The following is a 22,506-nucleotide window of genomic DNA, read 5'->3' on the forward strand; positions in this document are numbered from 1 at the left end:
GATTCTTAATAGCTATAGCCTCGGTCACACCTTACCGGATAGCTCGAACGGACGCCTAACGGATAAAAAAAAAGTTATCCGTTGACAAAATTTGTATCTGTTGGGAGTCCGTTGGTGTACTAACGAACATGTAACGAATGCCAAACGGACACACAACGGACACTGAACGTACGTGAAACGGATACGTACCGGACAGAATGGACGTCGAACGTACATCCAACGGACGAGTACCGGATAAAACAGACACCACTATGGAAGCGTAACGGATAAAACGGATGAACAAAATAATCTGAAAATTAACGGCAATAAACCATGAGAAATTTCAATTGGCATTTGTCCATTTTACATCCGGTAGTCATCCGTTTTATCCGTTATCCTTCCGTTAATATCCGTTTTACATCCGTTTTATCCGTTAGGCGTCCGGTAGACATCCGTTTGTGAATTGGTCTACCGGATCTCCAACGGATGCATAACGGATACGTAACGGATACAAAACGGACGAGTACCGTACAAAACGGATGCCTAACGGACGTTCAACGGACATTTTATCCGTTGGACGTCCGTTCAAAGTTTGAACATGCTCAAAATTTTCCACCGGACAGAACGGACGTCAACGGATAAAACGGACGCTTAACGGACATGCAACGGATATGGACGGACGCCTAACGGATAAGAACGGACGTCCAACGGACATGAACGGATTGAGAAAAAGTTATCCGTTAGGCGTCCGTTCGAGCTATCCGGTAAGGTATGACCAAGGCTAATATAAGATACATTTTTCGTTTACAATCCACCTTTAAAATTTTACGGGAAACTATTCCAAGCTTTCACTGTAACCTCGCTCTAACTTATCCCCCTCCTCCCCCAAAAAAAACACCAAACAAACAAACCCACAATACTATTGTCATTCTTATAGTCAACCCTCAATTGTTCACAAACAAATGTGTTTTAAGCTGCTAAAGACATGATTCAAACGCTCAGAAAGTCCTTTGTTCTATATTTATGCAAAACCTTTCACATTTTTATTTTATGGGTTATTGTTGAAGGTCGTACGATGACGTATGGTTGTTAACACATACTTCCTTTGGTTTCTTATGGAAATTTGTTCATTGACAACAAACATACCACATCATCTACATTATATTAAGTATTGTATAAATTACAACGTATTTTGGTGATCTTGCAAAATGATCGTAATCCCGAAAATCGTAAACATATTTTCTTATCTTAAAAGGGGGCAAGAAGGGTTCCATTAACAGGCCAATAAATAAGATTACAGTTAATTTCATTTTTTTTTTTTAAATAGGGGTATTTTTTCTCTCATAATAACAGTAAACAGATTCACAACAATGTCAATTTCAAGAAAGCAGACAACAGCTAATTAGTAAACAACAGTACAGCATCAATGCTCTTGAATATATGCCACTTTTAACTAAAATATAAAAGCACAGAACCAGGACATAGGAGCACAGAACCAGGACCGTTTTTCTTATCACCAGCACAGCGTCAGGACAATTCCGTTTAACGAACTTGCACGACTTTTGCAATATAATATTGTTGTAATATACTTTGCATGGTACTTATGACACATCAGAGAAAAATTAAGCAACAAAACAGTCGTTTTATTGCCGTTCTGATACAATGTAAACAAACCCACCAGCACAGAATCAGGACCCACCAGCACCCGTCAGGACCAAATCACCAGCACAGTACGTTCTCTCGCAGGACAACCATACCCACCGTGATAATACAGAATCAAAATTTCTTTAATTCGTGCAACAATTATACTTTCTTTAATCGTAAACTATGATGTAAATGAACATGCAATAACAGTTGCCCCGATTACGTTACATGACTTTAAAACTTGTAAGATATAAAATAAACAAAAGCAATGTCATTAATGAATTTATTTTTACACTTGCAAACAAACAGAGGATACAAAACGGAAAACGCGATGGCGCGAAACATGAGAAATGTTACTCTTCTTTCAGTCTTGTATTAAAGGCAATATAATCAATAGATAGTCGCCGGTTACTCATAATCTTCAATTTTTAAGAAATTGTCTGTTTAACTATGATAGTAGAAATATACTAGTAATACATGCAAATGCGTAATGTCTTATTTTTTTAGTTATCGATTTAACTGCACTAGAAGCTTGTTACAAAAAAATTGCTGCATAGAAAATAAAAGTGAAAAAAATATGTACACATACGTATACACAATCAAAGGCTTTTTCCGTACATATTTTTGGAGTGTTCCAAATAGTTTTTAGTATTTCAAAATTTCCTAAACTGTATCTTTTTTTTCGAGCTATTTCCTACGGAAGCCTTTTAGGGCCATCCTAATTTACTTTCTACAATTTGATATAACAAATTATTAATTTGATATTACAAATTATTAATTTGATATAACAAATTATTAATTTGATATAACAAATTATTAATTTGATATAACAAATTATTAATTTGATATAACAAATTATTAATTTGATATAAGAAATTATTTATTTTATATAACCGAATATAAATTTGATATAACATATAATGGTTATTTGATATAACAATTTATTTATTTGATATAAAAAAGAAATCCTTGACCTATACATACAACGTTATTTAAACTGCTCGGATTATACACGTGACTACACAAGGGATAAGGTGGAGGTCCATGTGTATTAGGCAATACAGGCAATACTGTAGGGTATTAGGCAATACAGTCTAGAATGTCAGGTGTCCATATGTATTATGTATTAGGCTAAGGTAGGTGTCCAGGTGTCCATATGTTGTAAGGTAAGGGTCCATGTTCATGTATTAGGCAATATGTCTAGGTGTCCATATGGTGTAAGGTAAGAGTCCATGTTCATGTAATATGCAATACAGGCTAGAATGTCAGGTGTCCATACACTTATCAATCAAAATTTTATGTTTATCCATCCATGATTTAAGGAATGTGATATTTTAACATATAATATGAACACTCATGAAATGATACAATAAAATGTTTTTTAAATTGTAATATTTAAATGAAGAGTATTTAAACGATAACTAAACAGAATTATCAAGCATAAAATGAACACTCTAATATATTTCAAAATAAATGTATTAAGACATCTGATTCATTTGATGCAACGAACACCAATTCACAATTATCTAACATGACTAAACAGAATTGTTAAGCATAAAATGAACACTATAATATATTTCAAAATAAATGTTGTAAGACATTATTAGATGTACAATTTCTTCACAAGCACCATTTCACAATTATTGTGAAATATTGGAGGCAATAACCATAACAAAATAAAACTATAAATTTAAGGAATTTGATATTTTGAAATACAATATGAACACTCATCAAATGATACATAAAATGTTTTTAAATTTTAACATTTTAAACGATGACTAAACAGAATTGTTAAGCATAAAATGAACACTATAATATACTTCAAAATAAATATTATAAGACATTATTAGTGTACAATTTCTCACATTTATTGTGAAATATTGGAGACAATAACCATAACAAAATAAAACTATAAAAGACGGGGAAAAAAATATTTTATAGTAATGGGGTTTGACCAGGAAATCGAACTACATACCTGTGGCTGCTATTCTATAGAAAGATCACACGATTCCTTTAATTACTTTACATCATCTTACATCAGAGTTTGTATAAAACACAGGATGGACGAAATGAACAGCAGAATGTATGTTAAAGAATGGCAGAAAACAATAAGACTGTCTGCTGATACGTTGAGAGAGAGGATGCAGTCTAGCAAGATCGTTAATTTGTTGCGAATAAAAAATGTTTTGATACGTGATGAAAAAGAGAGGATACTCAAAATTTCTAACGAAAGAGAATGGACAACAGAACTTTTATGAGATTTATTTAATCTTGATTTAAATCCTATTCCACAGTTGAAAATTACGTTAATAAAAACGGGTCAGTCCGAAGTATTACAGTATCTAATACAACAGAAAATGAGACGGAAGAACAAGATATAGTGAATTCATATTATGGTAGATGTTTTATTCACCTTCAAGATGACACTTATGTAACAGCAAAAGAATTTCAAGGTCAAATGTATATTCACATCAGAAATTATGAGAATAAATATGGACAGAGAAAACCAACACAACAAGGAGTAGGCCTGACACTTTTTAGATGGTTAATCATGGAGAGTAAAAGAGTAGAAACAGACAAAAGAGGGACGAAAGATACCAAAGGGACAGTCAAACTCATAAATCTAAAACAAACTGACAACGCCATGGCTAAAAATGAAAAAGACAAACAGAAAAACAATAGTACACATGACACAACATAGAAAACTAAAGAATAAACAACACGAACCCCACCAAAAACTAGGGGTGATCTCAGGTGCTCCGGAAGAGTAAGCAGATCCTGCTCCACATGTGGCACCCGTCGTGTTGCTTATGTGATTACAAATCCGGTAAATAGTCTAATTCGGTAGGTCATATTTATGAAAGTGAAGGGGATTGTAGTTACGACGTAAGGAACATATCCGATATCATTTGTGAAACGGTTATTCCATAACGGTCAACCAACTCGTGATGGCGTCCGTAAAATTTACGAAGGGATGATTTCAACTTCACCATTTGGAACTCTTGGTTTAATAGCTTCCTTGTGAGCAGTAATCCTCTATCAAGAAAATCATGATAGGAAATGCAAGCACGGGAATCAATTGGGAGATATATACCCCGTATGCAGGTGCTGCTGGAATGTTGCTACTTAGAAATGGAAAGTTCGCAACTGGAAAGCTGAAATCGTCTCTTTTGTCGTAAAGTTTTGTTTTCAACCGACCCTCATTGTCAATTTCTAGATGTAAGTCAAGATATGAAGCCGACTTAACTGTATCTGTAGTATCCTTTATCTCCAATTCGATGGGATAGATGCGTTCCACATAGTCACCAAATTTTGAATTGTTTAGTGGAAGAACGTCATCTATATAGCGGAAAGTAGAGTTAAAGGATATTGCTAACTTTTTATCTTTCTTCCTAAGAAGTTCCTGCATGAAGTCAGCCTCATAATAATAAAGAAACAAGTCTGCAAGTAGAGGGGCACAGTTTGTTCCCATTGGGATGCCGACAGTCTGTTGAAAAACGTGTCCTCCGAACGTTACAAATATGTTGTCAATCAAGAAATCAAGCATCTTGATAATATCGGTTTCAGAGAATTTTATCCCTCCCTAAGACAAGATACTTGTATCTACGTTGGCCATTCTTTTTTATGAAGCAAAGTAATACCAACTCTTTCAATTTGTCTTTTAGTTTGGAATGTGGAATACTTGTGTAAAGAGTAGAAAAGTCAAATGTTTTAAAACTGTTACAAGATGAAAGAGAGTTAGATTGTATGTACTCTAAAAGATCCTTGGAATTTTTAAGTATCCACATCTGATTCACGCCACCTCTAGAATATGCAGTTTCACAATAACTTTTAAGCCCGTCTTTGATTGCTGATAAAATAGATGTTTATAATTTAGAAAGAGGTTTCGTGGAGCACTTGGAAGACCCAGCAATATACCGTTGTTTGTAAGGACACTTATGTAGTTTAGGTATCCAATACAGTGATGGAAGATCCAGTTCTGGAGCCAGTTCTTCATCTTTGGTTGAAATACCAAAGGAACAAAGAACAGACCTATGATTATCCAGGATTTCCTCTTTGGTAAGTGTCGTGAGGGTATATGTTGAGTTTCCAAGTGAATTGGCTATACCTAATTCGTTTATCAAGCAATTAATGTAGTGACTTTTACAGACAAAAACGATGTTATTTGGGGCTTTGTCTGCGGGGACAACAACATATTTATCATGGAGGTCGGATAAGTGTTTAGCAACATTCGGGTCTTTAAAGATTGACGTAGAATGGGCATTGATGGACCCATTCAGATTCTTGATTCTGATTTGTATTAACGACCGCACTGCCTTAATCCATTCGGATAGAGTGTCTACGTCTTCCTTTTCACGTTTAGCTTATTGCCTGGCATAATCCTCGACTGAGTCCATCAAAATTTTAAAGTTGTATTTCCAATTGATGGATTTAGGCTCACGATATTTCGGACCTTTCGATAACACATTTCGTAGAGAAGTGTTATTAACAATGTGAAGGTCACCGGTAATAACGTGGCCAGCAGGATTATATATGAATTGGGAACTAGCACAAGTGCAATCGGGAGGTTTAGACTTGAAGTCGTCAATATCGAGATTCTGCAAAACGCGTTTGTAATTGAAAATTTTAGTTGCAATAGGTTTGGTATAGGTATAAGAAATTATTGGTACAGACTGGTCTTTGAAATAAGGAGGTATTTTCGATTGAACTAATTTATGATGAAGGATATTGCCTAGGTTGACGCCATCGAGACCTTTGTTGGCAAAGGAAAGATTTAGAAAAGATCTTTTCTCTTTTCCATCTTTTCCATTGCGAACTGGCTTGAAAAGTCTGTGACTTGCAATGTCCGAAATTATAGCTTGAAGTTTGTATTGGTTTGAATGAGGGTTTGTAACAGTGGAATAAAGTTTCGTGCGAATGTGATGAATACCTAACGGCTTTTGTATGAATGACAGCAAGTCATGTATAGAGACATCATGCAGTGAAGGTGATGTATAATGACGATGACCATGACTGCGTCTACGTCGAATAGTCGAGTTGAAAATATTCATCACATTCACCGAGTTACACGAAGGACTAAATAGAATACCTATACCATTAATTTTGTCATTGCAGCCAACGTTTTAGACAATCTTTGGACGGAAACTCGACAAAGATGAATGGATTTTGCATTTAGGAGGAGGTATTCAAATTACCGTTGGTTCGAAGTTTCCAACCGTAGATTTTCGACAGTTTTGGAATCCAGATGAATCAGAACAAGCACTACCCACAAAAAAAGGAATATCTTTGAACCGATTCAAATGGGAAAGGTTATGTGATGTTATGGATCTATCAGAGAGTTTGTACCTGAAATTGATCTAGCACATATGTGTATGAAAACACATACAGACCAACTAGAGCTCGAAAGTTGTAAGGAATGTAACCCATTCGATCAACCAAAAGACAAAGAAGATCCTCAGTATGACGTTAGTCAAGAAGATATGACACAGATATTAGAGGAAACAGTATGATGGTATTGCATAACATTGTACATATTCAAAATAAAGAAATAAATAAAAAATAATTACATTTTTTGTCTTATTTTTTTAAACGAATATAAAATAGGTCATTCATATAAGGTATGCGTTCAGTGGTGTTTTTTTTTTCTTTTTGGAGGCAGCAAGATTATAATAACAATTTATACCAAAAACAAAAATGAAAGAAAAAGAGAAAGAAAAAGAGGTTACAGAGATATGGACAACTCCTGAACATCCAGCTGCCTTTGCTGGTCCTGACAAAGTTTACAAGGTTATAAAAAAAGAAGGGAAATATGAGATAGGTAAAGGACAGGTGAAAAACATTTTAAGAAAAATCGAAGCATATTCGGTGCAAAAACCTGTCAGAAGGAATTTCAAAAGGAATAGAGTTGCCGTGAGTGGTATGAATGAACAGTTTGATGGCGATTTGATGTCTATGGAGAATGTTACAATGTTTAATTCAGGGATCAAATTTTTATTAGTGTTGATTGACGTTTTTACTCGGTACCTGATCATTAGACCATTGAAAGATAAAAAAAAAAAAAAGTTTATCAGTTACTAAAGCACTGGAAATTATATTTACACAAAACAACACCATAAAACCAAAAACGATTCGTTTTGACAAAGGTGGAGAGTTTAAATCTGAAGTAAAGACATATTTACAAAAGGAAAAAAATCATTATTTTACACACAAAACAGTCAAATTAAAGCAAACTATGCAGAAAGATTGATCAGAACTATTAAAAACAGAATTTAGGCTTACTTTATGCAAAAACAAACTTATAGATATATAGACGTGTTACAAGAGATAGTTAAGAGTTACAACAATACACCACACGAATCGTTAGGTGGGGCAACACCTGCATCTGTAACAAAGAGAAATGAAGATGAAATCAGATACATACAGTACATTACTAGAGAGAAGAGAAAAAGGAAAACGTTGACGTAAAACCGGTGAGATCTGAAAAAAAAGAAAATTATAAAGAAAACATTCAAATTTATTCCGGAGCCATTGTGAGGGTCTCACACTTGAAAAAAGTATTTGATAAAGATTATTCGGAAAGTTTGACGTTAAAATATTTCAAGATTTACAAAAGATTCATCAGAGACAATCAGGATTTATTCGTTTTAGAAGACATGTCAGGCGAAACTTTGGCCGAATCCTTTTACCGGTACGAAATTGAGAAAATCACAATATACGATACCAATACGTATAAAATAGAAAAAATTATGAAAAGAAGAAAAAATATGGAGAACAGGGAAGAGGAAGTATTAGTAAAATGACTTGGATGGCCATCTAAGTTTAATTCATGGGTTCCATAACGTGAAGTAAAAGACATTTAAAAAGTACCTACATCAGAATGTCATTCATTATCCGAAGAGATGAGCTTAACAATGGTGTTTTCGTCTTCTGACGGTGTTAAACTATATCCAGATAACACTCCAGATGGTTTTCGGATTAAACTAAATAGAACGATTAATTTAGATGGTTACTGGGTTGTTGCCCTTACAGAACTGAGAAAAACCCGATTTCGAAAGATCAATGAAGAAAAAAGAACTTTACATATATTCTGATATATTTCGAGAAAGTTTTACTGTAGACACAGAACAACCTCTGTTGAGACGGGTTTATTTAGAAAACGACAACATGATTTTTGTTAACCCATATTATGTTCCCATAAAAAGAAATGAATTGGTGGATTTGCATGTATATATAAAAGATGGTAACGGAAAATGCTTCATTTTTGAAAAACAAAGTGACTATTACACTTCACCTGAAGAAGTTTCCGTTTGTACTATAAAATGAATAGTCAAACCCATGTCACGGATCCGGTGATGTGGGAAAACTTTTACAAGAATATGTCAACGAAATCTTTCGATCCATACAAATTTAGAAAACAGAACAAAATTCAAACCGGTCGTGGATTGTACGGAAGATTTAGAGGATCCTACATGATTCCAGTAAATCCTAATTCTACACAAACAGAATCAATATTAATACAAAATAAACTAGTGGCACCTGTTGAAGCAGATGCAGAAATAGCTGAAACAGAATTAAAGGAAAACAACAGTAAGAAAAAACCGAGATGTTGAGATTTTAAAGAGTATAAAAGTTAAGATAAGAAAAAACAGTGTCAGAAAGTAGAAAGGTGTCACCTAGAAAACATCTAAAAAAAAAGCGTAAAACAGACTTCAAGAAAAAGAAAACATATTAGAGATTATATTGACAGTGTTTGGAAGGATATTGCAAATAAGAAAAAGCGGAATTGTAAAAAAAAAAAAAATGGAATTTCTGAGTGAAGATAACAAATCAATGGGACAGCCGATGGAATTATCCATGTTTGCGTCACCACTTAAGGGACGACATCAAAAGTTCAATGAAGGATAAAAAAACTTAATTCAAATAGTTTTTTCACTGACCCCCCTACCCCCTATTAACTTAATTTGGAAAAAATTGATTGACCCATATGGATATATGTAAAAATCAATGTCGGATAACCAAATCTTGCAGCAGTTCAATGTTAGCAGATACGAGTACACCAAAGAATCAAGAAAATTTGAGTTAGAAGGAAATCTGTTAGAAGATTCTCTTATGTTGGACAAATATTTGATAAATGGAGTAGATATATACTTAAAATTATTCCGGTCTTTCACGCCATTCCTGTTGATGTCTGGTGAATCCAATCCCAATTACCAGGTTAATATTGTAGATGTATTTTACCGCACATGTAGGTGCAAACCTGATCCAGGCGTTATTATTAATCACAGAAATCTTCTTAGAGAGTATCCAGCAAAATATTTGACCAACAGAACGTCATTCAGAAAGGTGTCACTGAATTCTATTGGGATTCCATATTTCCAAAAGTACTTCCAGATAAGGTTGTTTTTGGACTTTTGCCACAAAAGGCTTTAATGGTGATTACACGATCAATCCTTTCGATTTTAAACACTTTAATATGGAATCGGTTTCTTTAAAGATGAACAGCGTTGATGTATATGGGTCACCCATGAAACTAGATTTTGGAACGAACAGAAATTATACGGCTGCTTATGTCAGGTTATTTGAAATATGTGAAAAGTGAAACAAAGATACTGGCCTCAACATTTCCCTTTTTGATTTCGGAAAAGGATACACATTCATCGCCTTTTACATTAAACCCGAATGATTTTCAGGAGGAATTTTTGAATCTAGTGAGAAACGGAAATGCTAGATTAGAAATGAGGTTTAAATCGGATACTACAGAGACTAAATTGCTTGTATTACTATCAGACACAGGCCATTTTAACTTGCGACGAAACAAGAGACATACAAATAGTAGAACCACGAATTCGCTACAACTGAAAAAATACTACAGAATAACATCTGTTTACAAAGACGTGGTGTAGTTTTTAAGATAACTGCCATAAATGGACTTCCGTTTCGTACAAAGGATCACTTTCCACAGATATATATCGTCAATACAGATCCATACCCCAATGCGGGAAAACACTGGTTATGTGTAATATTTAATAATTCGTCTGATGAGGAATATTTCGATAGTTTAGGCAGACCACCGTCATTTTACGGTGAATATTTATCCAATTTTATTGCCAGAAATAGTAAGCGATGTACAATGTTATCTCAAGTGATTCAACCAAGTGACTCCTATCTGTGTGGGTTATACGTACTTTTTTTTTTATATTCATGAGATTTTGTCACCATGTGCAATTTTATAGATTATATGACATGTTCCAGTCAACATTAAAACAAAACGATGAACTAATTAAATTGTACTTTAATCAACTGTTTATTTATTGAAATAAAAAAAAGATTGGTATTGTAATCAACTGTTTATTTATTGAAATAAAAAAAAAGATTGGTATTGATATGAAAGTGTTTTGTTTATTTATTTGATGTTACTCTAACAACCCCTTCATTTCTTACACGGACGTCACCGAAAGAAGATGTGGAATGAAGTCCTTTTACCGTTAATGGCCCCAACGACGATGTGTGTAGTTGGTCCCACCCAATCCGGAAAGACAATGTACACCAACAAATTAATAGAAAATGCGAATGTGATGTTTACCGAATCCCCGACGAGAATACTGTATGCATATTCCGAAGACCAACCTGTATTCAAAGAAATGCGAGGAGAGAATCAAGATGTGACATATCACGAAGGTCTACCGGATAAAAAGACAATAGAGGAGTTCACTCACGACATGAAACACACTTTGATAATAATAGATGACTTGATGTCTAAACTTGTTCAGTCGGATGATCTTTGCAATTGTTTATTGTAACCAGTCATCACAGAATGGCATCATGCTGTTTCATCTCGCAGAATTTATTTTGGGCTGGGAAACATGCCAGAAGTATTTCTTTGAATTGTGCAAATTTTGTATTATTTCGAAACCCTAGAGACATGAGACAGTTTTCTTCATTTGCCTCCCAAATTCAACCGGGCAAGACAAAATATTTTTCAGATAGTTTCCAGAAAGCCATCAAAAAAACCCTTCAACTATCTTTTGGTAGACCTGTCCACTCGTCGAGCTAAAAAATACATGTTACGAACTGGTATATTTCCAGGTGACGTATGTGTGGCGTAAAACCTGTATAAAAGTATGTGTCATGCTTAGAAGATGTTCATTTTTTACCAAACAGTATGAGTAGACGCATGCAACTAAAGAAAACTTTTTTGATGTTTATTTACGAGATTACTCCGAAACAAAGAAAAGCTGTTTTGTCTCATATTACCACAGATCAAATTGACCTGTTATCCGAAATTACACTGAACATTTACAAAGGTATATTTCCAAACAAAACCAAATACGTGAAAGCTCTAGCACCATACAGATCCGTTATATTTAGATTAGTCCCAAAGACAGAAAACCATCGGAGTAAAAAAAGACTGCTGATACGATATAATAAAATTCTACCAAACATCGTGAAACCAGCATTAGGGTATATTTAGTGCCATGGCGAAGGAACTCATACTGATTTCCAAGAGACAACTCGAGGAGATGTCAAAGGATTCAACAAATAATGCAGATAATGACCCTAAAATAGAGGAATGTGTTCAAAGTGAAGCAAGTGCAGCAGCAGAGTGGGGAAAAGTTGACATACAGTCCTAGAATACCTTACTAGACAACAGTTCTCAAACAGGGAATGGATTGGTGTTTTCTGAGAACAACACAGGTTTACTTAACGGACCTCCATGTGTTCCTGCTCTGAAGAAAAAGAAAAGGACAAATATAAAATGGTTAAAATATTGATTACTTTTTATTGAAAATAAAAAAAAGATAACAGTTATAAATGAGAGTTATATTTATTAGTCACAATATCCGAATGGTAACGTTCGAAGGTCATCTAACAATAGGCGTCTCTTTGTATACACCATTTTGGCGCGAATTTGTTACACTTTCTGAAGAGAATCCGTGAACTTAACATACCTCTTTTCCAGATAACGTTTTATAGGCGTATGACTTTGGTCTACTGGATACGAAATGGGTGATGTGTCCGTCTTCGGCTGCAATTTCGTTTGTTAATTCACCTAGAAAAATTCCTATTGGAAGGGTGTTTTTAATTACATGACCTTTATCCACTAAGATTATCGAGTCGGTGTCGACGTAGAGGATATTGCAAAGTTAGGAACCGGTCAAAATTTATCTACACATAGAACCGGTGCAAAGTGCACTAGGACAGATACTTTTTTCCGGAATCGCTTTTGTTGGGACATCACTTTTTTCACAGATAATATCCATAGGTCACAAGTTTTTTTTTCCAAACGATTGCTTTGAAATAATTTTCATTAACATTATAACAAAACTTGGAATAACAGTCTATAACATATAAATGTAAAAGAAGATATAACTATCTAATGAAATTGGAATTATTAACATAATTGGAATATAAAACTACGTATATGTAAACAGTAATGTTTTAAGAAATTGAATTAAAAAAATAATGTCAATAAAGTTATGCATTAAGATAAATGGTCATTTTAAAATTCAGACATTGCAGTAAAGACATCTAAAAAGTCATGCTTTAATATCTCCTTTTGTTTATTCAGTCTTTTCATTATACATGATTTACCTCCCTTATTGCAGAGTTGCCTACATGCACATGTAACTATTAAATTCAGTAATAAGAAGGTAAATGATGAAGTGCAACAAACATACATCAACCAACAAAGTAGCAAAAATCATTCGGGGGTCACATCAGGTACTTTTTCTGTAAATGGGAAAATGTTAAAGCAATTATTACCATTCCTAATAAAAAAACACATTCCAATGCAACCTATGGGTCTTCAGGTTCAAATATATATAGAGAGTTAAACCAAATGCTATTAAGTTTCATGTTTCTCCTGGAGCTTGTTTTTATAACTAATATTTAAAGGTATTGATAAAATTCTATACAAGATACATGTAGCTTCATTAATTTTTTAGTTTAACAAACACCTATTTGTGGTTTGATTGCATTATGCAATGTCTTTGTTTTTTTCAATGCTATATTCATAGTACAATTTATGATAATGCTATGCCTGTAATTGTATGTGAATCAACAAAATAAAACATGAAACTGTTGCTTTTGATCATATTATAAAGAGAACATATGTGAAATGCCTCTATTAAATATACTTTTATTTACAATACATTGGAAATGTAGGATAGGACACCAACTTTTTTATTGTCAGAAAGCCATAGGGTTGTAACTTTTATTAAATGTTTTATTTTTTGCACCGGTCCTATCTGACGATAAATTTTGACCGGTCCCTTAGAGTACCAAAAAGCGATAAAAATACATAGCTGAAATTTTTGGAGTTGCTAAACTTATAATAAAAATATGTTGTTGTTTCAAAGAAACAAAAGTTTTACTTTTTAATATGAAAATTCGCAATTAAAATAAAAACCAATATGTTTGAGAGTAAAACAAATAATATTTACAATGAACACTATAACTACCAACAAGTTTGTGATGGTAGTGGTAGTAATTTTTATGTTTAGCAATACAAAGATAACACTTGTGGGGTAAAAAAGTTTAAAAAAAATAATATCAAAATTAAACTCCTCTCACGAATTTTTTTTTGAATCAATAGTATTTATTCATTACAATCGAATTATTAAACACGAATGATATAATATATTAACTTGGATAGCTTTTTCTTACTTACAAAAAAAGTTTTGCCTAAATGTTGGAATTGGGTTTGTAACGGCATCAACACAATAAAAAGCTGCCCTAAGAATAATCTAGCATCAATGAAGGGACATAATATGTCAAATTGCGCATTTGGTGCAGAGATAATGTTAATGTCATGTTGTTACAACATCAAATTATTCCGAAATCGGTCAACACTGAAAACATCAAGGACAATACTAAAAAAAACTAATGTTCAGATCCACTCCAAAGAAAAAATCGAAAGCATTTATATATTCATTACTTCCGGAAAAGGTCAGTTATACAAAAGCAATAAACGATTTTCACATTCACGACTTTTGACTCTGGAGTATACAATTTTTTGACAGACCTACTAAGAAATACGACGTGCTGGCGTCCTGTCAAGCGAAAGTAATTGAAATAATGTATTTTGTGCCGAAGAATCAGCACAGCTTGATAACAAGATAAATTGCTCTACGATAATATTATCGTGTATACAGTCCGATATGCGGTTTAAATAGAACAAAAGAATTCGACCTCTTGTGTTTTGAAGGTAGAAAAGTGTAATGAACTTTGTATACGGTTGTCAAGATGTCACAAAAGTTACTTTCCGTAAAGTCATTAAACATATTTGCATTCACGTTGTTTAATTTTCATATGATACAATTGTTCACAATGCAACTTGCAAACAATCGTTTTTAAAACGACCATAAGTCAAGCTGTTACGTCATTTAGGGGGTCTCCTTATAAACTGCTACTTTTTTTTGCCCGACATAAAAAAAAATATGGGAAAAAATTACAAAAATTGAGAAATGAATTGTCAATCGTTTAAGACCATTCCCAAAGCGGCACACCTAAATTTGACATTTAGACGCAACTTCAAAGTTGGATGTTATATGACGGGGTTTTGTTAATTAATTTACGCATCGAACACACCCGTCCTATATATGTAAGTCATGTAACATCACATGACTTTTAAGTGATTAAAACCAATTTTTTTTAAAATAATATTTGCATGCTTGACATATTTTTTTCTTAAACAATTACAATTACACCGACAGTCATAATTTCTGTATTATTTAAAAAGGTTTTGTTACACATTTTGTTACACCTTAGTTATACAGTAAGCTGGATTGATTGACCATTGTGAAGTTGAGTTTTTGGGGTAGCATAGATTTATATCGTTGTATTCCTTTTGTTTGTGTTAACCAATTGTTTTTCGGAATTATTTGTTATACATCATTTATTGATCTTGCAATTTCTTGTAATTTAGTTTGCGTCTTATTTCTTGAGTGGCATATTTTGGCTATGTTTGTGTTCGATCATACAGTATAATAAGTCGGTAGTTGCCAGCGAATGGATTTTTTTTAAATTTCTTGTGACTCTTTGCGTCTTATTTGTTGATTGCAGTTGGTTTTTGTTTTGTGTCATGTGGAGATATGGTGTGATTTCGTTTTTCTTTTGATGTTTGCATCTTAAAGTGGGATTGCACGGAGTTATTTCATGATTTCTTTTGTGCTCTATTTTCGATACATTTTTAGTCTATCTTATGGCACCTTACAATTGTCAGACGACATAATGTGATACTTTTTTTGTTCGCCAATATTATTCATACGATTTATACGATTTGAATTTACTATTATTAATATCTTTTTCTTTTCTTAATAGTAAGTTTACCTTCAGTTGGAAATTTGCAAGACATTAAGAGTCTTTACTTATTTAAAAGTTTTACATTAGGCTCAATTTTATTATAGTTTATCACATAAAGACTCGATTGTATTATAGTATTTTACTTGAATAACCGTCCCACTGTTAGTTCTTTTGTTAGTTCTTCTCAACTCAGAAACAGATTCAAGGATATCAAAGTTCCCTTATATTAATTTTTACCGTATACGGTAGCTCACTCTATTTTTCTCATACATGCTCACTATTACAAGTCAAGTACTATAGTAGTACACCGGTGTCTTCATATTTCATGTATTACACATGCGTATATATATTACTCGAGTGTGAAACATGCAACAATACTCTACCAAAGCAAGCCAGGAAACAATCCATCAACAAGGAAGTAAGTTAAACATTTAACTTCAAAGGGAGTATGGTTTTCTTGTCTGAGCGCGAACATTTATTGTCCGCCTCCATCAATTAAATTTTTTCTTCTTTCAACACCATAATGTGTTAGAAGATCAGAATCAGAGCTTAGGAGAGCTCGCTCCAGTCATACTTCAGTGATTCCCTATGTTTAATCAAACAAATTTTTCCGACTAAAGCCCCCCCCCCCCGCTCGAATCCGCCTATATTCTTGAAAACGTTGTTCTTATACATGTATACTTACCTCCATGTTATTGTCTCAAGTCTTCAGTCTCTGCACCAAACACTTACAATCAACCAAGCCGTTGCTAAGACGGTGCCTAAAGAGCAGGGTCTTGGGTTAAAATTGTACTTACTAGACAGTCTTTGATAATCTGTTACAGTTTTGTACAAGAATAAGTCCTTTGTTTTTTTTAATAATAAAACGGAACTGTTGTGATGTTATGGAAAATATCGAGTTTGCTTGATTTTGACAAATCAAAAACTCAAGTCACATGGTAATGTTTGGGATGCTTAAAAACCTTTGACATATTCTGTTAGTTGAATAATGAATATACTAAAGATCTTTTTGGGGTGTTAACATTAACGGTTGACTGGCATATTTTATGTAGAATCTACAACCTGTTTCATTTAAAAAAAAAAAGTGATTATAAAAAATAACGAAAATTAAGCATATGCTCTTTTACTGTTCTTGAACAGGGCTCCAATTTAAAAAAAAAAGTGTTCAGATGATCAAGTTCTTTGGAGAAGGAGAAAGGGGAAACCAAAGTCACTGCTATATCATCTAAAAAATTATATGAATTATTACCATCAGTATTACAAGGCTATGAAGGATGCATTCACATCTCTTCTGTTTCTTCTGTTATGGATACGTTTGACAAATTCTTTATATAAAAAAAAGAAGTTCATTTTGTGGCATAACTTTATTCATATAGATTATTTCTCCAACATATCTTTATATATTGCTTTCTTTAGTTCAAATTGGAATCTCAGATAAGCATCTGGTACCCTCTCCTCTAAGTTCCATTGCCTCTGGTTGACATGTGTACTTCAGAATAATTCCTGACTGTCAGATGTATAGCAGTACTTTCACATAACTTCTTGATAAAACTGCTGTGTGGCACCGTTAAAGTCCACAATTCCTCTAAAGTCCACAACACCGCTAAAGTCCACAACAATTTTACGCTAAACTCCACAACGCCGTTAAAGTCCACAAACTTTCCGCTAAAGTCCACAAAATGACCTCCGCTAAAGCCCACAAGAAAACACCGTTAAAGTCCACAATAACAAGTTCCGCTAAAGTCCACAAAAAAGCACCGTTAAAGTCCAAACATTTTTTTTTATTATCAAAAGATCAATTTTCTGTTTCTTACACCTGATATTATAGATTTAATTAAAAGCATGGTCTTTTGTTCTTAGAAAGTATATCTTGTCAGCATAAATTAATATTTTTGATGAATGAAAAGATTATAGTATTTTCTTTATCACCAAAAATTTGATCTTTGTGTTGCGATTTTTTTTCAATCAAACAGACAACATTTCGGAAAAGTTATCTAGCTATTATACTCTTTTTATTCTTTAGTAAACATTTAACACTGGACACTTTAAATTTGCAAAACACTCATTTGCAAATCCGCCGCCGCCTCAAATAAGAGCTACAGTGTCATGTATATAACCAAAATGTGCGGAATTACATGGGATTCAATAATTTCATTTGTTTTCTACTGTTACTATTATATTTATTTTGCTATTTGATTTATAAAAACATGGGATTTTCAATATCCCATTGGACAGGGCAAAATCCCATGGGATTTACCATTATCCCATGGGATTTTTTTTGGTCCCATGGGATAATTGTTGTCCCATGGGATATTTGTTGTCCCATGGGACAAAAAAAAATCCCATGGGATTATTATTATCCCATGGGATTTTTAATATCCCATGGGACAAAATAAAATCCTATGGGATTCAAATTATAAATATATAGATATAAATATACAGTATGTGTATGTTGCAATGAATGCTGTTTGGAAGTGAAAAGTTTTTTTATATTTTTTATTTAAGAATTGAATGCTGCTTTTTGTAAATTTATTGGGTTGTAAAAGCGTTGACCGAAGTACATTTTGTATGAAGCGCGGAAGCGCTTCATACTAAAAATGTGCGCACGGTCAACGCTTTTACAACCCTATAAAGTTACAAAAAGAAGCATTCAATACTTATAATTACATTTTTTAGCTAGAATCATGAAAACACGATTTTTATCAAGTTTTCATTTAATTTACCTGTGCACTTTATTGTGGGACCTCGTGTCATCATGAATGATAAATGTTATTGTCTAATACAATTGTTTCAGGAATAGCACGTGATGTGCAGTTAGCCAATCAGAATAACGTACTATAATGAAACGTACATCTAATGTAATTATATATAAATGTATTTTTTTTTCATTTTGTCACAAACATGTTTTTTATTTGTTAAGATGACAATAAGGATTATAATTCTGATTTTGGAATGTTTAATAAAATTTAAGGTCAAAGAGTAAAGTTCTTTCACTGAAACAAAATGATGACATGTTTAAATAAATAAAAAAATATTGTTTTGAAATCTGTGTCTTGTTTATTTTATAATGAAAAATAGAACTGAAAAAAATATTTCATATTCTGACTGAATAGTTTACTCTTTTCATGAAGTAAGGTTTTCTTTGTTATAGTTTCATTGCAATACATGAATATGCAAACAATTTGAATTATATACCTTTGTGGTGTACATAATATTATGCTTATATTTGCAAATTTATAATTTAAACACTTTTTGTGTTAAAGTTTTTGTTTTCTTTTTCGCTGCTTGCTATGTACAATTATTCAGTCCACTATATACGAGTCAAGTCAATAAATTATTTCATCCACTAGAATATTCCCGCAATTCTTAGACAAAACATTTTTCCATCTGTTCTTCAAAGATCTTCCTCCGTACATCTTTATTGGATGGAGCGATTCAAATGAGAAGACAAAGCAGGTTTATTTGGACAACAACATACTAATATTTTTTTCATTCGTTCCTTCTTTCAATTGATAATTACATTGTTGCATTTACATGATCAAGTTCTTGAGCATCTATGATTGTGATGGTATGACTCCTTTTTGTTTATAGTCATTATGTTGAAATTTCCTTTTTCTATTTAATGTAGGAAAAAAACGTTCCATTTCAAATTAATAAAAAAAGTTGCACTATTGAGAAAAATATCATCTTCCAAGTTTTCTGTTCAGTATTGATCTGTTGAATGATGACCATGAAAACCGAGATGTCTGACCTACAAATACACAAAACTCAAAAATTATCAGTGAAGAGAAATACAGCAATAAAATGGCTATTTTATCATGTTTATGAACATTAGCGGGGTTGACAGCCTATAAAGCGGCATATAACGGAACTTCGTCACCACCTGACATTTTTCTAAAATGCAAGTTAAGTACCTTGTGTTATAATAAGGTATATGGGAAATTTTTTTCTGAGACAAGTGCCTGTGTAAATATGGCCCCATAAATATATCCTTTGCAAGGTTAAAATCTAATACATTTCCATTTATCAAGTTTATCAAGCTTTATGAGCAATTTCCTTTAATTAAAAATGAATGTATGTAATTAAAAGAAAATATTTCAAGATCTTTTTCATATATATATTCAAACCAATTGTCAACAATTTGTTTGTGACTTTTTGTCCTATCAAATTTGTGACTTTATGTCCTGTGACTTTTTGTCCTGCGACTTTCTGTCCGTTTACCTTCCATCTAAATCAGTTAACTGAATAATTGTTTTTTGCAGTAGTCCGGGTAACGAGTCGATATCTGTTATTAATCATGCAAATTGCGAGTCAACACTTACACACCTTTTTCAGAATGTCAGCTAAAAACAAAGAATCACTGGTGATAGGGGAGTGTAACCGATGAATTGATCCTGAATCAGATAAGATTTTCCAAGCTCTTTATTTGATCACACTCTCCTGGAGATTTAATAATAAGGCTACTAAAACATTTTATTTCCCCATGTTCGCTGTTTTTCGCTATAATTATTAAGCTGAATAAAGCTATTTGAAAAATACATTAATCTGTGTTTTTTACTGCTACAAGATATTTGAATAAAATGCTAATTACGCACCAGTTGCTGAGCAGAGAATCATTCTAAGCCAGGAACAGTATATACTAACTGTTAACAGTAAGAATAGAAATTCCCTGTAAAAAGGCAGTCAAATCTTAACAGAACTGTAACTTAATGATACATGTATATCAAGTTCCAGCACCTCACCCAGCACCCTGGCCCAGCACACTGAGTTAGCAAACTGGTGTTTGTCCATGGTCAGTCTTATAATATAAAACTGCGTAGGTTCATACGGAGACTACTATAATAACGTTATAGTAGTCTCAGGTTCATATCGTTAGATTTATCGTTTGTTTGAATATTTTTAGGATCGTTGTAAAATTATATATCTTAAACTTTGTTAAAATACTATTTTAAATTGTTCAATTCGTTATAATTTCATAATTTTGTCAAAGTGTACTTTTTAAAGTTTTAAATTTTAAAGATATATATATTCCATTTTGATTTGAGGAAAATCTGTTTGAACTGTAATGACATGGTCAGTCAACTGATTTGTTGCAAAGCTGATTACAGGTAATTATAACATACAGTAATTTTCCATTACGACAGTGCGTGTACTCTCCGGTGTGTATAACGTAAAGTTTTCTAGAGAACATCCTGTCTACGTGTAATACAGATTGATGGCATTACACACAATTTCTTTTGTTAAATGTGCTTAGGTATCTGTGTCTATTCCCTATTTAAACACCACAAATTTTTCGAAGAAATTAATTAAAAAAATCAATTATATGAAATAAAGAAGAAAAGTAGCAAATATCAACTTCAGTAACTAGTAACTGCGCATTGAGTAAACATAATTTCAATATTGCATGAACCAACAAATGGAAGTTTTTAACGAATACAGCCCTTGCACGGTCGGTAATGAATCAACCCTTGACAAAACGTATACATGTAGGCCTATGTAGAAGTGTTTAAAAAGACCAATTCCTATTGGTTATATTTCACACTAGGATCTTAGATAACTAGAACTAAGCAGTGGTTGATCCAGAAATTTTCATAAGTGGGGACACATTGACTGCCTAAGAGGGGGTCCCTGCCAGTCATGCTTCAGTGATTCCCTATATAATCTCTCATTTTCCAAGATTAGTGTGTGTGTGTGTGTGGGGGGGGGGGGGGGGGGGGGGCTGGAAAAAAACCTATATCCGCCTCTGCTAATTGGGAAGTCATTTTGTCTGATACACACATATAAATACCTATTATGTACAAAATGCTTCAAATATATGCATATATAATAATGGTGCGTCTAAAAACCGTTAAGGATCTCCTCGGTGCACGCAAGACATAAAAAGTCACTTAGGTTATGTATTTTAGTGTTGAGGGTATTCATTCGATTCATAACTTATTTCATAATCTTGTAATTTTTGTTTTGATAAAATTTGAGACATAAATACATGTAACGAGACATATATTACATGTATTATATGTCTCTGATAAAATAAAACCAACTTTAAAGAAGTTATTTAAGTTTGAATCGGCTGTCACCTTATTTCATAATCTTGTAATTTTTGTTTTGATAAAATCTGAGACATAAATACATGTATTGAGACATATATTACATGTATTATATGTCTCTGATAAAATAAAACCAACTTTAAAGAAGTTATTTAAGTTTGAATCGGCTGTCACCTGTGTTTTGCATTGGGATGCCAAAACATTAATGTTATTTACAAAAATGCTAAAACCTGCAAATATATTTTAGGCAAAAAGAGACATTTATAAATCGATGATTTTTACACTAAACGTTTTTGTAATTTGTTATAGAAATATTAATAAGTACATGTACATAGTTTTATCAAGGATTTGTATAGTAACTATACACATCCTTGGTTTTATAAAGTCCTTCATTGCTTCAACCCCTTGGTGAAATTTAAATGGCGAGACGATAATTAATAAACTATCTATCGACATGCGCCGTTATTTGGGATTTTAGAATACGTCACGGATGGCCGATGATAATATTCAATATCTATCATCATTTGAATTT

At 32.9% G+C, this 22,506-nt stretch overlaps 1 protein-coding gene across 2 annotated transcripts in view; it reads left to right on the plus strand.

The window, feature by feature from the left end:
* LOC143079288 (uncharacterized) overlaps nt 1-22,506 on the plus strand; it is a 130,637-nt gene that overhangs the window by 11,481 nt on the left and 96,650 nt on the right. The window lies entirely within an intron of this gene.

This window comes from Mytilus galloprovincialis, chromosome 1 (assembly GCF_965363235.1).
Source record: "Mytilus galloprovincialis chromosome 1, xbMytGall1.hap1.1, whole genome shotgun sequence".
Taxonomy (NCBI): domain Eukaryota; kingdom Metazoa; phylum Mollusca; class Bivalvia; order Mytilida; family Mytilidae; genus Mytilus; species Mytilus galloprovincialis.